This window comes from Panthera tigris, chromosome E3, assembly GCF_018350195.1.
Source record: "Panthera tigris isolate Pti1 chromosome E3, P.tigris_Pti1_mat1.1, whole genome shotgun sequence".
Lineage (NCBI taxonomy): Eukaryota > Metazoa > Chordata > Mammalia > Carnivora > Felidae > Panthera > Panthera tigris.
In genome coordinates, this window is record NC_056675.1 from 7,075,102 (window position 1) to 7,092,882 (window position 17,781).

The following is a 17,781-nucleotide window of genomic DNA, read 5'->3' on the forward strand; positions in this document are numbered from 1 at the left end:
GTAGAAATGGGAGTGAGTCCTCTCACTATAATGTCTGTAACTGTTGTCCCCCAGCAAAATTCTTGCTTCCTGTCCTTGCACTTTTAGACTTTGCTGGTTTAGAGGTCTTAGTTCCAAGGGGAAGAATTCTTCCACCAGGTGACACAACAATGATTCCATTTACTCAGAGTTGAGACTGTCACCCTGCCACTTTGGGATCCTCATATCACTGAATCAACAAGCAAAGGAGGTTACTCTACTGGCTTGGTGTGATTGATCCTGACTAGCAAGGAAAAACTGAGTTGCTACTGTACCATGGGGATAAGAAGGAGCACATCAGGGATGTAGGATATTTTCTATGGTGTCTCTCTATACTCAAATGTCCTGTGATAACAGTCAGTGGAAAACTACAACAACCCAATTCAGACAGGACTGCTAATGGCCCAGATCCTTCAAGAATGAAGGTTTGGGTCACTCCACAGGCAAGGAAAAATGACCCTGTGGAAAAAGGAAATATGGAATGGGTAGTGAAAGAAATAGTTATAAACACCAGCCATGACCATGTGACCAGCTGTAGAAACCACAAGTGTAATAGTCATAGGCATTTCTTCCTTATTTTAATATGAACATTTTGTACATGTATATTACCCAAATATTTTTGTTTTCTTCCCCTTGGCCATCCCTTTTTCTAACAAAAGATATATTAATATAATTAATTTCATATCTCAGTATGAATTTAACTATATTAATATAGTTAAATATTAAATATCTCAGCATTTAAGCTATAGGACATAAAAGCAGGAGTATAATCAGATAGGAGTATAATGAATTTTAGCTAAAGACAAAAAGAGGATTTTGTATCCTCTTATGGGGAAATGCTTGATGTGTTTTATATTCTCCTCTTGGGAAAAGGATAACATGTTTTTTCATTATACATGGGATAGTTGTATCATGTTAGGTGGAAGGGTAACTTGGTATTGTCTTTATTGGGAAGTTAAGTATAGTTTAAAGAGTTGTGTATAGGTGCCAAGTGAACACATAACAAAGCCACCATATTTATGTACCTGAACACAAAAAAAGATATGTTCTGGGTAGACCTGAGAGCCTTCAAATCGGGCTGATAAAACTAGGATTATGAAATTTAATCATCCAGATTTCCCAATCAGCCCTTTATCTAATTTTTATGTGAATACTGACCAGATAGTTTGGTCTCCATGGGAAAGCTCAACTCAGCAGAATAATAGTCCAAATTGATCCCCAGCCATCCCTCTTTATGTTTTTCCTCCTGAACATTTCCTTAGATCTTTATACATTCCAGATTATCTACTTACTTTTTAAAGCAAATAACTCAGAATTCAATGTATTCTTTAAAATATAATTTGACCACTAAGAAAGAGGTCACATTTTCTCTCTCCAAATTAATGCAGTCTGGGATTATCTATCTGGTCATCCCCCTCACATTGCCATTTCAAACTCGCCTCTTGTGGATTAAGAGCCCAACCTTCCCCATGCTCCCTCCAGTCACTCCAACCCAGTCAAAACATCCACATATTTCTCTTTTACTTAGATATCCATACTCTTCCCCATCTCCTTCCTTCTTGGTTTCCATCTTTCTCTGTAAGTCTCCACAGTGTAAATTTTTCCATCACCTGATTCATGTCCCTTCCTCTCTTAGGCAACTTTCCTAATAATTTCTCATTTTGATTTGTGGCCCTCAAGTGACTTTTTTTTCTGCCATTTCTGGCAACTTTGTTCACAAACTGTCCAAATATCACCCTTTGACTAAAGAGGTGGGGAAATAAGCTGACAATACCAGAGGATACCCTAACTTCTAATAAAGATTTCCTAGATACCTCAAGCCCCAGCATTACCTTACCCGGAATTCCTTCTGCAGAGACTTGTGGGCAGAACAAATACAGAAGTGGAATAGAGAGGGCTGGATAGGTCCACACTGACTCACACAGTGGCTACTGATCACTCAGGTCTTTTCTGAGGTGCTCATCACACTTCCTTGTCTAATCCTGGAAATCGCCATTCAAATTCCAGTGGGATGGCATAAAAGATATTGTCCTACACAGTTACCATTGTTGACACTAATTATCCTAGTGACAGAGTATCACCAGGAACAACAGTAACTGTAATTCTGTAATGCTCTTGCAATCTGTCCTCAGATTTTGAACTCAGCAGTGCACATCATGACAGATTAAGTAACTGAACTTCTTTAACCTCTACTAGTGGGGCCTTTGAATCATGCATATATTTCCTCTGCCTCTAAACATGTATCTGAGCCACTGCTCTATCCCAAAATGGAAATGCAAGCTTGGACAATAAAAATTTCCATTAATGTGACCTGATTAAGAAGCTGCATTTAATACTAGATTAATCTTCAATGAGTCCAGAGTCAAAAGAACATCTGTTTTGGATTTTCCCCTATTTTGAATCACCCAAGGCACTCTCTTCTTAGCTTTATTCTTCCTTTTCTGCTTAACTAGAATTTTTTTTTCTAGCACTGGTGTTTTTAGAATAAGCCCCTTCCTAACTGCATGAATCTTTTCTCAGCAGCAATCATAGGGGTGAGAATGAGGATAGACTTGTCCTGACATGAACCAATCTTGAGGACAGAGGAGCAGCATCTGTGAGAAATAGAACATCCCTCTAATCCAGAAGACCTATGATGTCATCTGAAGCAAACTGAGGACACTAAATATATGGCATCAGGGATCCCAACCCAGGGGACATATCCTGAATCTTTTCTGGAAACCATTACTCAAGATGCCAATTAGACTTGCCATATGAATTGAGATAAGCATTCCCAAAGGGCTTTGCTTAAAGTTTACTTGTAGAGGTCAGGGGAATGAGATATTTTGAGGAGTGTAGATCTGAAGATAACATGGGAGTATCTTCTCCAAGGGCCAATTAACTATGGAGACAAATAATCCCGAGAGTCCCTAGCTTGTTTTTCATCTTAGAACTCAGATCACCCTAGCCCCTTTCCATCCAACCCTTTTGAGAGCACAATCTGAGAAAGATCTAATCCCTATTGCCCACAACACACTTTAGAAGGTTTCCTCATGTGCCATATCATAGAAAAGAAGTCAAGGAATGGAGGCAGGCAATTAACCACTAGACTTTCCCACCCTGACTATGGGTCAAACTCCAATTTTACAGACTACATTAATATAATATGTGAAAAGATTTCAGATACAAAAGTTAAAAAAGAAAATGGTGTATCTGTTTATCTTCTTTGTATTTACTACCATATCATCCTCATATCCTACTCTTCCTCTCCATTATAGGGATATGTTGAACTATCCTTTGTTTCTCTATCTCACCTCAAATACTAAAATGTCTTACTTCACTGAACTTACCTTGTTGTTTATTCTTTGAGTAGATTGAATGTATCATTATTTTCTTCAAAACCTACTGTCTAATACTTTAAGCTGGTGTTCTCTTTCTCACCAGAATATAATCTTTTTCTAATTAAGGCATATATGGTACTTATATAATTCACTAACTTATTTGACAAATATATGATAAGCATCTGCTATATCCCAAGCACAATACTGGGTGCCATGTGTACACTGATTAACATGCAAGCATAGTGTCTTCCCTCATGGGATTTACAGATACAACAAACAAACAAATATAACATATCATGTTAGGCTAAAAGTTTGTATTGATCAGTGCTCTTGTGACAATACTCAAGTGATATAAAAGAAAACTTATACTATCTTAAGAGAAAGGTGTGAAATCACAGCAATGAATACGGTTGAACGGATCTCAGAATCAGCTAGATTCAGTAGCATGAATAATGTGTCTTCTTTTCCCATCTTTCATCTTGGCTTGGGTCTCTGTGTTGATCTTATTCTCTCAGGCATTTTTTTTTCTTTTCCAATTTTTATTTAAATTCCGGTTAGTTAACATACAGTGCAATATTGGTCCTAGGAGTACAATTAAATGATTCATCACTTACATACAACACCTAGTGTTCATCATAACAAGTACCCACCTTAATACCCATCACCCATCTACCCCATCCTGCACCCACCTCCCTCCATCAACCCTATTGTTAAGGGTCTCTTATGGTTGGGGAGCCTGGTGGCTCAGTCAGTTAAGGATCCAACTCTTGATTTTAGCTCAGGTCATGATCTCACAGTTCATGAGTTCAAGCCCCAAGTCAGGCTCTGCACTGGCAGTGCAGAGATTCTGCTTGGGATTCTCTCTCTCTCTCTCTCTCTGCCCCACCTCTGCTTGCCTGCTTTCTCTCTCTCTCTCTCAAGATAAATAAATAAACTCTTTTTTAAAAAGTCTCTTATGAGTTGTTTCCCTCTCTCTTTTTCCCCCTCTGATATGTTTATCTGTTTTGTTTCTTAAATTCCACATATGAGTGAAATCATATGGTATTTGCCTTTCTCTGACTGACTTATTTCACTTGGCATAATACATTCTAGCTCCAACCATGCCATGGCAGATGTCAAGATTTCATTCTTTTTTATGGCTGAGTAATAGTCCATTGTGTGTGTGTGTGTGTGTGTGTGTGTGTGTGTGTGTGTGTGTGTGTATACCACAATCTTCTTTGTCCAGTCATCAGTCAGTGGACATTTGGGCTCTCTCCATAGTTTGGCTATTGTTGATGATGCTGCTATAAACATGAGGGTGCATGTCTCCCATGGAATCTGTATTTTTGAATCCTTTGCATAAATACCTAGTAGTGAAATTTCTAGGTCATAGGTTAGTTCTATTTTTAACTTTTTGAGGAACCTCCATACTGTTTTCCAGAATGACTGCACCAGGTTGCATTCCCAGCAACAGTGCAAGAGAGTTCCCCTTTCTCCACATCCTTGCTAACGCTTGTTGTTTCTTATGTTGTTAATTTTAGCCATTCAGACAGGTGTGAGGTGATATCTCACCATGGTTTTGATTTGTATTTCCTTGATGATGAGTGATGTTGAGCATCTTTTCATGTCTGTTAGCCATCTGAATGTCTTCTTTTTTTTTAATTTTTTAACGTTTAATTTTGAGAAAGAGAGAAACAGTGTGAGCAGGGGAGGGACAGAAAGAGAGGAAGACACAGAATCTGAAGCAGGCTCCAGGCTCTGAGCTGTCAGCACAGAGCCCAATGCAGGGCTTGAACTCATGAACCACGAGATCATGACCTGAGCCAAAGTCAGACGTCTAACTGATGGAGCCACTCAGGCGCCACCATCTGGATGTCTTCTTTGGGAAAGCATCTATTCATGTCTTCTGCCCATTTCTTCCCTGGATGATTTGTTTTTGGTGTTGAGTTTGATAAGTTCTTTATAGATTTTGGATACTAGCCCTTCATTAGATATGTCATTTGCAAATATCTTCTCCCATTCCATAGGCTGCCTTTTAGTTTTGTTTCTTCCTTCGCTGTGCAGAAGCTTTTTATCTTGATGAAGTCCCAATAGTCCATTTTTGCTTTTGTTTCCCTTGCATCTGGTAATGTGTCTAGTATAAAGTTGCTATGGCCAAGGTCAAAGAGGTTGCTGCCTGTGTTCTCCTGTAGGATTTTGATGGTTTCCTGTATTACAATTAGGTCTTTCATCCATTTTGAATTTATGTTTGTACATGGTGCAAGAAAGTAGTCCATTTTCATTCTTCTGCGTGTTGTTGTCCAGTTTCCCCAGTACCATTTGTTGAAGAGACTATCTTTTTCCCATTGGATATTCTTTCCTGCTTTGTCAAAGGTGAGTTGACCATATAGTTGTGGATCCCTTCCTGGATTTTCTATTCTGTTCCAATGATCTATATTTCTGTTTTGGGGCCAGTACCATCTCGTCTTGATGACTACAGCTTTGTAATATAGCTTGAAATCCAGAATAATGATGCCTCCAGTTTTCTCTTTTTCAGGATTGCTTTGGCTATTTGGGGTCTTTTGTGAATCCATACAAACTTTAGGATTGTTTGCTCTACATCTGTGAAAATTGCTTAGCGGTATTTTTTTTAAGTTTATTTATTTATTTTGAGAGACAGAGCATGAGCATAACATGAGTCAAGCGGTGTGTGCAGAGAGAAGGAGGAAGAGAATCCCAAGCAGGCAATGTGCTGTCAGGACGCGGGACTCTTATCTCACCAACCAATATGTGATCATGACCTGAGCCAAAATCCAGTCTGAGGCTTAACTGATTGAGCAACCTGGGCGCCCCCTGGTGGCATTTTATAGGAATTGCATTAAATGTGTAGATTGCCTTGGGTAGTACAGACATTTTAACAATATTTGTTCTTCCAATACATGAGCATGGAATGTTTTTCCATTTCTTTGTGTCCTCTCAATTTCTTTCATAAGTGTTCTATAGCTTTCAGAATACAGCTCTTTTTTACCTCTTTGCTTAGGTTTATTCCTAGGTATCTAATTGTCTTTAGTGTGATTATAAATAGCATCGATTCCTTGATTTCTTTTTCTGCTGCTTTGTTATTGGTGTATAGAAATGCAACAGGTTTCTGTACATTGGTTTTATATCCTTCAACCTTGCTTCCGCATTTTTTTAAGTTTATTTATCTATTTTGATAGAGAGAGAGAAAGGTAGAGAGAGGGGGAGAGAGAGAGAATCCCAAGCAGCTCTATGCTCAGCACAGAGCCCATCACAAGGCTCGATCTCACAACTGTGAGATCACGACCTGAGCCAAAATCAGGAGCTGGCCACTCAACCACCTGAGCTACCCAGGTCCCCCTGCTCTCAGGCATTTTTATATAGAGGGTACACATACAGCTGGAAACTTTGGTGCCATATTTATGGCTTAACATCTAATACTCCATCACCTCCAATTTAAAAAACTCTGGAAAAGAATTCTGTTCAACAGTTTAGCCTGGTGGCCACTCTTTAGAGCAATCACTGTGTGCCAGGAGCCTGCAGATAAATGATAGACTTGCCTAGGACCAGTGCCTGTCTCTTGCAGGGGTTGGAGAGGTAGGGTGGTAACAGAACCACCAGAATCACATGGATCTGGATCAAAGTAGTATCACAAAGAAACCATGGTTTGAAGGGGTGACTTTAACAGAAGTAGGGAAAGAATCCATAAAGGACAAAACAGTGCATACACCTACTAAAGTGTGATAAAAGAAGAATTCACTATGCCAGAGTAAAACAGAGAAGTTGCTATATTAGACTGGGTCATAAGGGAAAGCCTCTTTAAAGAAGTGGCATCTAAGCTAAGATCTCTAAATTAGGGTAAGTGTTAACCTGGTAACTAAAAGCAAAAATAGGTTCAGATAAAGGCAAAGACATGTTAAAAATCCATGAGTTGAGAAAATGTGTGGTGTACTTGAGGAGCTGAAAGGAAGCCAAAGTGACAGGAGCTACAATGAGGAAAGAGGTAGGAGATGATGTCAGGGAAATAAGCATGAGTCCAAAAAGAGAAAAAGCAAGGCCTTGAAGATTTCATACAGAGTCTTTAGAAAGCTTCTAAGCAAGGGAATATCAAGATAAAATTTACATGTTTTAATTTACACTAGATGATGCAGGAGGGTGGACATATACCAGTGGTAAGGACAGAAGCAGTGTGGCCACTTATGAAGTTGCTGCTCCATTCCAAGGAGAAACAATAGTGCTTTGGACTAAGACTGTAGCAGGGAATGATTTCAAGATATTTTCAGAGGATGTCATTAACATAACCTGAAGATTCATTTATTTATTTAATTGAATTCGAATTTTTTAGATGTTAAGATCAAAATCCTTACTGAGCATAAAGGACTGTCATGATAGAAGACTAGTAAAACTGCTTTTAGAAACAGAGGTTTAAAGGTGTCATGTAAAATTAATTATGAAGGAAAATACTAGGATAAAAATATACAACTTTCTTAAATTTCAGAACTATTTAAAAGGAAAAAAGTAGATATATGTATAAAGATCTTAAAAATAAGAGCAGAAAACATATGAATACAATGTGACAGAATACAGGACAAAGATAGCTGAGGTATTAATAAATGTAAATGGACTTAATCCAGTTATTCACTGAAAAATATTTTCAAATTAGGTCACAAAGAAAAATTGAACTCTATTGCAATTTTTTAATGTAACTCTAAAAAAAGTAGTTCATAAAGCTAAATATAAAAGGATGGGCAGAGCTAAATTAACATTTTTAAAAATAAGGATTTTTATCTTAGCATCTAAAAAATTCAAATTCGATTCCAAAGGCATGAAAGACAAAGAAAATACTGTAATGTTAAAGGGTATTCTCTGAAGTGTATATAACATCAACATTGAAATCTATAAGAGACTGTAAAAATGGATGCAATCTATAATGAAAACATAGTAGTTATGAAATGTAAGTACCAACACAGCAACAACACTCAATTAAGCAAATTATAGGAACTACAGGAGAAACAGAGATTCACTGTTGGAAGAAAACATTAATCCACCTCTCAGTCTAAAAAAGATTAGGTGGACAAAAATACAATTCAAGACTGAAGAAAAGAAAGATTCCTAACCACATAGTCTGCTGAGAGAACCTGCCTGGTGCAGTGATTAAGCGGAGGAATATGGGGCCCAGAGATCCTGAATTCAAATCCCAGTTCCAGTACTTACGGGCTATGTGGTCTCAGGCTAGTTACTTCAACAGCTATGCTTATTTTCTCTTTTGAAAAATGGTGGTAAAAATAATATATACTTCACAGGATTTTATGAGAATTCAATAAGTTAACATGTTTAAAACATACAGAATAGTGTCATGGTGCCTGTTACATAATAAGTTCTATGTACGTGTAAGCTATTATTATCCACAAGAATGTAGCTCTACAAGGGCAGAGCTACATTCTGATTTGTGCAGAAGATGTTTTCTTCACTGATACATTCTCATTACCTAAAACAGAATTTGAGTTTTCTGACCACAGATAATTTTATGTAATCATATTACCAAGATAGGTTTGGAAAAAAGCCAGAAATTTAACACATCTGTTTTAATTTCTCTGTTCATAAATCCACATTACTTTATAATAATGTATATTAAACATTCAAGTTATACAATTAGAATATGACAAGTATTAAGGTACTCAAAAATTCCAATTAAGTAAAACGTGTTGTCTAGTGAAAATAAAATCAGAACGAGAGGTAGAGATGGTTTGAGTGTGAGAAAAATCCTTTTCTAATTGCTTAAAACATACTTGTAGGGACTTCTGGTTCTAAAGATGGAGTAACACAGGTGGGATTTTCCCTTCTGCCTGAAATTACTAAAAAATGCACAAAATGTATGAAAAAAACAATTTAAGATACAAAACATCAGATTTCTTAAAAGGACAGTGATCCCTACCCTAAGAGTTTCCAGGTTTCAGTGCTAGAAGAAACCAGTGGAAGCAAACCAACTCCCTGAATTAAGAATATGGAGTTGATAGTCTGAAAATTCCATGCTTACTGGAATTTGTAGGTCAGAGTACGCTAGAAAGAAAAAAAAGCTGCACAGAGAGAAAAATCCAGAGATGTGCAGGAGCTTTCCCTCTTGTATTTAGCAGAGTATTGAGCAGCATATGCACTTGATGCAACTACCCAACGCTTGGAAAAAGAATTACCTGAAAATATTGGGGGAACAGTACCTGGATCTGGACCAGGCCAGGAGCGGTGCCTGTTACCACCACCAAACCAGAAAAACAGTTTTAGAGTATTGGGTGCAATATGCAGAAGGGTCTTGAGGAATAATTAGACCTAGACTACACCCTGCTATGGTTCTGCCTAACAAATCCTAAAAAGCAAGATCCAAAAGGATTCAATTCACAATAATTTAACTGTATTCCAGAAAAAAAGCTCAAGAATATTTGTAGGAATACAAAAATATCCAGAACATGGCAAGGTAAAATTCATAATGTCTAGCATCCAATAAAAAATTACCAAGCATGCAAAGAAACAAGAAAATATTACCCATCATTAATAGAAAAAAATATGTGACTTGAAACCAACCCAGAACTGATACTCAATATACCAATTTAAGGTATCTTATTGATTATGTGGTTTGGAGCAGACAGAATTAGCAAAGACATTGCACATATTACAACTGTATTCCATCTGTTCAAAATGCTAAAGGAAATATTAGGCATGTTAGTAGAGACAAGAAAGATAAAACACAAACACATATACATGTTTCTAGTGTTGAGCGCCTGGGTGGCTCAGTCGGTTGAGCGGCCGACTTCGGCTCAGGTCATGATCTCGCGGTCCGTGAGTTCGAGCCCCGCGTTGGGCTCTGGGCTGACAGCTCAGAGCCTGGAGCCTGTTTCAGATTCTGTGTCTCCCTCTCTCTGACCCTCCCCATTCATGCTCTGTCTCTCTCTGTCTCAAAAATAAATAAACGTTAAAAAAAAAAAGAAAAGAAAACTACAGTGTCTATGATGAAAAACACTCCAGAATAATTAGCAGCAAATTGGACATTGCAAAAGAAAATACCAGTATATGAAGACAGCATATAAACTATTCAGAATGAAACAAGATAGAAAAAAAAGTCTAAAAAATAATGAACAGAGCATCTGTGATCTTTAGGATAACCTCAAACAGCCTAATATACATATAACTGGAGTCCTGAAAGAGCAGAGATAGAAGGGCTAAAAAAATTTTTTTCAGGTGGGTGCCTGGGTGGCTCAGTTGGTTAAGTATCCTACTGTTGATTTTGGCTCAGGTTATGATCTCATGGTTCATGGGATAGAACCCTGCGTCAGGCTCTGTGTTGACAGTGCAGAGCCTGCTTGGGGTCCTCTCTTGCCTTCTCTCTCTGCCTCTCCCCCTCTCATGCTCTCTCAAAATAAATAAACAAACTTAAAAAAAAAAGAGGGGTGCCTAGGTGGTTCAGTCAGTTAAGCATCTGACTCTTGATTTCAGCTCAGGTCATGATCTTACGGTTCATGGGTTCGAGCTCCATGTCGAGCTCTGTGCTGACAGTTCAGAGCCTGCTTGTGATTCTCTCTCTCTCTCTCTCTCTCTCTGCCCCTCCCCTGCTCATGCTCGCTCTCTCTCTCTCTCTCTCTCTCTCTTTCTCTCAAGAATAAAAGTAAATTAAAATTAAAATTAAAGTTAAAATAAATAAAAGAATGAATGAATGTTTGAGGAAATAATAAAACACTATTAGCTAAATAGACCAAATTGGGGGTACCTGGGTGGCTCAGTCAGTTAAGCTTCCGACTTTGGCTCAGGTCATAATCTCACAGTTCATGGGTTCAGCCCCGCATCGGGCTCTGTGCTGACAGCTCAGAGCCTGGAACCTGCTTCGGATTCCATATTTCCCTCTCTCTCTCTCTCTGCTCTTCTCCTGCTCACACTCTGTCTCTCGCTCTCAAAAATAAAAAAAAATAAACGTTAAAAATATATAAATAAATAAATAGACCAAATTGACACTTGTAGAGCACTCCATTCAACAAAAGAATAATACACATATTTCAAGTGCATATGGAACGTTTATCAAGATAGACTATATTCTGGGCCATAATAAAATCATCAGAAAATTTTTTTAAGTTTATTTATTTTGAGGGGGGAGAAGGGCAGAGAGAAAGGGAGAGAGAGAGAATCCCAAGCAGGCTCCACATGAGCCCGACGAGAGGCTTGAACTCACAAACTGTGAAATCAAGAGTCAGACACTTAACCGACTGAGCCACCCAGACACCCCAACCATCAATAAATTTTAAAAGAATTTAAGTCATACAAACTATTTTTCAGGTCACAATAGAATTAGAAATAATAACAGAAGATCTCCAGAAAAATCTCAAATATTTCTTAATAGCATAACTCTAAATAGTGTATATCAAAAGATAAATCAGAGGAGAAATAAGTAGGTATTTGTTTTATTTAAACCACTTTATTGAGGTATGATTGGCATACAAAAAGCTATACATATTTAATGAATAAAACTTGATGAGTTTGGAGATAAATGTACATACATTAAACTATCACTATAATCTATGCCATCTATACCCATCACCTCCAAAATTTCCTCCTGCCTTATTATTTTTTTGTGATAAGAACACTTAACGTAGGATCTCTTACCAAAATTTTATGTATACAATACCATATTGTTAACTATAGTATGTATGCTGTACAACATATCTCTAGGACTTATTCCTCTTGTATAACTGTAACTTTATAACCATTAACTAATACTTCCCATTTCTGCCTCCCCCCTCCCCAGTCCTTTGCAACCAGCACTCTAATCTGTGCTCCTATGAGTCTGACTAGTTTAGATTACATAAATGTGTAAGTGGTATCATGTAGCATTTGTCCTTTTGGTTCTGGCTTATTTCATTTAACTGATGTCCTCCAGATTCGTCCATGTTGTCAAAAATGGCAGGACTTAAAGGCAAATAATATTTCACTGCATGTACATACCATTTTCTTTATCTATTCATCATGATGTCCATGATCTGATGGACATTTAGTTTTGCTTCCATGCCTTGGCTATTGTGAATAATGCTGCAATCAACATGAGTTTATTAGTATCTCAAAGATTATTCCTTGAGATATTGATTTCAAGTCTTTGGGATATATAGTTAGAAGTGGATTTCTAGCTCATATGGTAGTTCTATTTTTAATTTTTTGAGGAACCTCCATACTGCTTCTCATCTTTTGCTTTCTTGATAATAGCCATCCAAATAAATGTGATGCTATATCTGCTGTTGCAGATTTGATTTGCATTTCCCCAATGATTAGTCATGTTGAGCACTTTTTCATGTACCTGTTGGTCATCTGTATGTCTTCTTTGGAGAGATGTCTATCCAGAGCCTTTGCCCCCCCCCCTTTTTTTTTTAATAGGGTTATTTTATTTTTGGTATTGAGTTGTAGAAATTCCTTATATATTCTGGTTATTAACTCTCTATCGGATCACGGTTTGCAACTATTTTCTCCCATTCCATAGGTTGCCTTTTCATTTTGTTGATCATTTACTTTGCTGTGCAATGTTTTAATTTGACCTAATACCATTTATTTTGCTTTTGCTGACTGTGCTTTTGGTGTCATATCTAGGAAATGATTGCCAAGGCCAACATCAAGGTTTTACAGTTGCAGGTTTTACATTTAATTCTTTAAGCCATTTCACGTTTTTTGCATAAGGATCCAATTTCTCAAAAACCACTTCTTGAAGAGCTTATAATTTCCCCATTCTGTATTCTTGACACCCTTGTTGAAGAACAGTTGACCAAAATGTCAAATTTAAAATATTTTATTTTATTAATTAATTAATTTATTTATTTATTAGAGAGAGAGAGAGAGTGCATGCAAGCAGGGGAGAGGGACAGAGGGGAAGTGAGACAGAGAAAGGAGATATTAAGGAGGCTCCACACTCAGTGTGGGGCGCAACAGAGGGCTCGATCCCACAACCCTGAGCTCAAGACCTGAACCAAAATCAAGAGTTGGACACTCAACCAACTGAACCATCCAGGCGCCCCTAAAATCTTTTATTTTTTAATAGAATTATAGCTCTAAAGTGATCCAAAAGCTGAAATGAAATAAAACTTATTATTTTATTAACTCAAAAGAAGACAGGAAAATAGTATTAGATTAAAAGCAGAAAGGCAAAATTTAAAACAAGTTCATAGATTTAAACTCAGCTATATCAATAATTTCATTAAATATAAATGGACTAAACAGTTCAACTAAAAGCGGTTCTAAAAGAGATTCTTACAATGGGCAAAGAAGAAAGACCTGAAAGTGTATGTCATGCTAAATGAGAAACCAAAAATGGGATGACATGTCAATAAGCATTCCACACATCTACACTATGACACTGATAATGGTAAAACTAAGGAAAGACAAACTGTAACCTTCAATTTTTTTCAGAGAACTCTGATCCCTTTGACTCTGGAAATCTTTTCCATTTAAGAGTTATCTATTGGGGCGCCTGGGTGGCTCAGTCGGTTGAGCGTCCGACTTCAGCTCAGGTCACGATCTCGCGGTCAGTGAGTTCGAGCCCCGCGTCGGGCTCTGGGCTGATGGCTCAGAGCCTGGAGCCTGCTTCCAATTCTGTGTCTCCCTCTCTCTCTGACCCTCCCCCGTTCATGCTCTGTCTCTCTCTGTCTCAAAAATAAATAAACTTAAAAAAAAAAAAAAAAGAGTTATCTATCTTTGGAGTGCCTAGGTGGCTCAGTCGGTTAAGTGTCTGACTCTTGATTTTGGCTCAGGTCATGATCTCACGGTTCATGAGATCAAGCCCTACATCAGGCTCTGCACTGACAGTGTGGACCCTGCTCAGGATTCTCCGTCTCCCTCTTTCTGCCCCTCTCCCCCTCAAAATAAACTTAAAAAAAAAAGGTAATTATCTATCTTCTGCATTCTTTCTTTTAACCCTGAAAATAGGCCAGGTCATTGAAGAATAGAAGGCTAAAGTGTCAACATCTAGATTCTGGAGCTGTGATTTTCTCTTTCCTGAGTCTCTTTGGCTGCAGGAATGTAGTCTATAAGTTATAAGTCATTTTTCCAAAATCTCTTGAGTCTTCAGTTACTTGGGTTTATTCATTGTGTCTCCTTTCCACCTTTTTGTGTTGTTGTTGTCAGTTCATACCCCCTTACACTTTCAATATACCAGAAGATGTTTAAAGCAAGTAAGTGTTTAAAACATTAAAAGTAACAATGTATTGGGTTTTTATTGCCTCCAAAAAAAGTGAAATGTATGATAACAATAGAACAAGGACTGGAAAACAAGTTCTACTATTATAAAGTCTCTTTCTACACATTAAGTGACACGTTACTTGAAGGTAGATTCAGATTTTTTCAAAATGTATACTGTAAATCCCATGGCAATGACTAAAAAGGTTTTTAAAAGAAGTATCAATAATAAGTAGAGGAGATAAAATGAATTGTATTTTTTAAATATACAATAAAACTAGAGAAAGCAGAAAAAGGAAAAAAACTTAGAAAAAATTAAATAAAAGAACTAGCAAAATAATATATTTTCATCCAACTATATCAAACAATAACTTTTTCTGTTGCAGTTTTATACGTTTATTTGACAATCAGTGGTTAGTTCTCATCCACATCTATTACTTGTAGATTTTTGAAAGTGATGATGGGTACATATGTAACCAATGTGTGCGGCCTGTTTGATGAATCTTCATCCTTGCTGTTTTTTGGACAACCACACATGGACATGGTATGAAACATTCCTTATTCCTTTGGCCCACATTGGTATCAATGTGCACATCTGAAGTTCACATCTCCTTCATGGCAAATTTCCAAATTTCTTTGAGTGCCCAAAGGGCACACTTCTTGAAATCCACTCCATGGATACTTGTGAATATTGATGGTGTATTCTCTTGTCACTACCTTGATGATAGAAGAATAGCCCTTCCTCTCACCACCCTTCTCTGTGGGAGCTATTCTGCTGGGCCATGTTGGAAAGAAACAATAACTTTAAAGGTGAATAGTTTAAGAATAACAGTTAAGAATGGAAAGACTATTTGATTTAAAACAAACAACAACAAAAAAAAAAAGCAAGGGGTCCTCCAGAAAAACAGAACCAATAAGATGGATGGATCACTGGCCATTGGCTCACGTCACCATGGAGGACAAGAAGTCCCACAATCTACTGTCTGCAAGCTGGAAACTCAGGGAAGCTGGTGCTGTAATTCAATCCAAGTCCAAAGACCTGAAAACTAGGAGAACTAATGGTGTAAGTTCCAGTTGGGGTCCAGAGGCTCAAGAATCGGGGATCAATGGTATAAGTCCCAGTCCACATCTGAAGGCCCAAGAATCAGGAGCGCCAATGTCCCCGGGGCAGATGGATGTGCCAGCTCATGCAGAGGAGAAACTTGCCTTTCTGTTCTATTCAGTTCTCCACTGATTGGACAATGTCTACCCACTTTGGTGAAAATGATCTTTTTTTTTACTCAGTGTATCAGTTCAAATGTTAATCTCTCCTGGAAATACCTTCACAGACACACCCAGAAATAATGTTTTACCAGCTATCTAGGCACCCTTTAGTCGAGTTGACACAATTAACCATACAGAGGTCTCACGAGAAGTCTATTTTAATATTATGATATATTATGACAGACTTGCAGTTTCAGCTCCTACATGTAAAGAATTGGGAAGTCCTAACGCACATCCTTACAAGAAAAAGATGAGAAAACTGAAAAGTAATGGCTTTTCCTGCACTCATCAGAGAATTTAGGTTGCATGGCAAACTGCCACCCCAAAATCTGGATAGACAAGCAAATCCACAGAGGCAAAGCTAAGACCTCCTTACCTGAAGCAAAATCCAACAGAGCTATAAACTTATAGGAATAAATAATGGTTTTGATGAAGATTGAGTGTGAGGTTGAGTGTGGGCTAGCTTAAGGGTGAGAAACTTCTTGGAGCTGCAGGGTTGGGCAGGGGGCTGGAGAGCATATATTCATGGGTTTAACTCCAGGAACTCCACCAAATTCTCAGAATTAAAAGTTGAGGAAGATCTCCTCCTACCAGAGTCAGGAGGCGGGAGGAACAGAAATCACTGGAAAATGTGCCTAGAATGCTCTACATAACAAAAGCCCAGTCTCCAGGGGAAAAGATCTTAGCAGAGCCTTATCCACTGTCACACAGTGTAGATATTGGTGCTTACAGCACCAATGCATATACCCACCAACTTTGAGGGCGAGGCAGTGCAAGTCTAGGTTGAAATCTGAGAGAGTCAAGACCATCTGGAGAAAGTGTAGGATAGTTATTGCCAAACCATCTTCTGGAAAGTCTCTGAATTAGTCCCTCAGTTAGTTTCTGTGGTGAAATAAGCTTGAGAAATCCTGTGTAATAAATACCTCTTCCAATATGTCATAACATGTTAACATAGTAAAGACTCAGAAAAATCCCTAAGTAACACTGAAAACTATTACAGTCCTGTTTGTATATCAGAAGCATCATGAGTTTACTTCATTTTTAGTAAATATGATACCTGTGTCCCAGCTCATACCTGAGGGGAGCCAATATCAAGACTCACAAAAGAAGCAAAAAAAAAAAAAAAAAAAAAAAAAAAAAAAAAAAAATATATATATATATATATGTATTATATACACGTGTGTGTATATATATATGTATATGTGTGTGTGTATATATATGTGTGTGTGTGTGTATATATATATATATATATATATATATATATTAGGTGGAGTAAGAGAAGAATATTTTTCTCTGTAAAAGATGCAAGTTCTTTAATAATAGTGAAGGAAACCAGAATGTGTCAGCCCAAAATATGCCTCTTTAGCATAAAAATTATTTTGAGCTGAAGGCAATTAAGAGCAGCAAACCCAGAAAAAGCTCCCCTTTTCCTGCCTGCAGACAAGATATACATTCTCCTTTTGCTGGAGACAACACCAAAGAGGAATCTGCAAACATTTCCTCCATTAGTTTCCTCACATGCATTTACCTTCCCACAGACTGCCACACCTGGAAGGCTAAGACGTTCCTCCTGCGTCCTCCACAAATGTATTGTTCTTTATTAAAGGTACTATGTAAACCAGAATTCTAAGCCTCCACTTTGAGTTGCTCTTCACTTTAGGTTTCTCCTGCATGGTGTGTGCTGCGTGTGTTAGTAAACTGTTTTTCTCTTGTTAATCTGATTTCTTGTCAGAGGCCCAGCCAAAAACTTAAGACAGGTAGAGGTAAAGTTTGCCTCCCCTACGGTAGTATGACAGGGCTCGTGAAGCCTTGAAAGAGGAGGAAATGGTCTGGAATCACTGCCACCAAAAATGTAAAAGGAAGTCAAGGGATGAAAAAATAAAGTTTGTTCACCAAGGAGTTCAAATAGCCCACTTGAAGTCAGAGAGCAAGACTTTGTAGCAGAACCAGTCAACCTGGCTCAACAGCCCAGGAGGAGGATGGAGGAAGGGTAGCAATGAGTTTCCCAAGG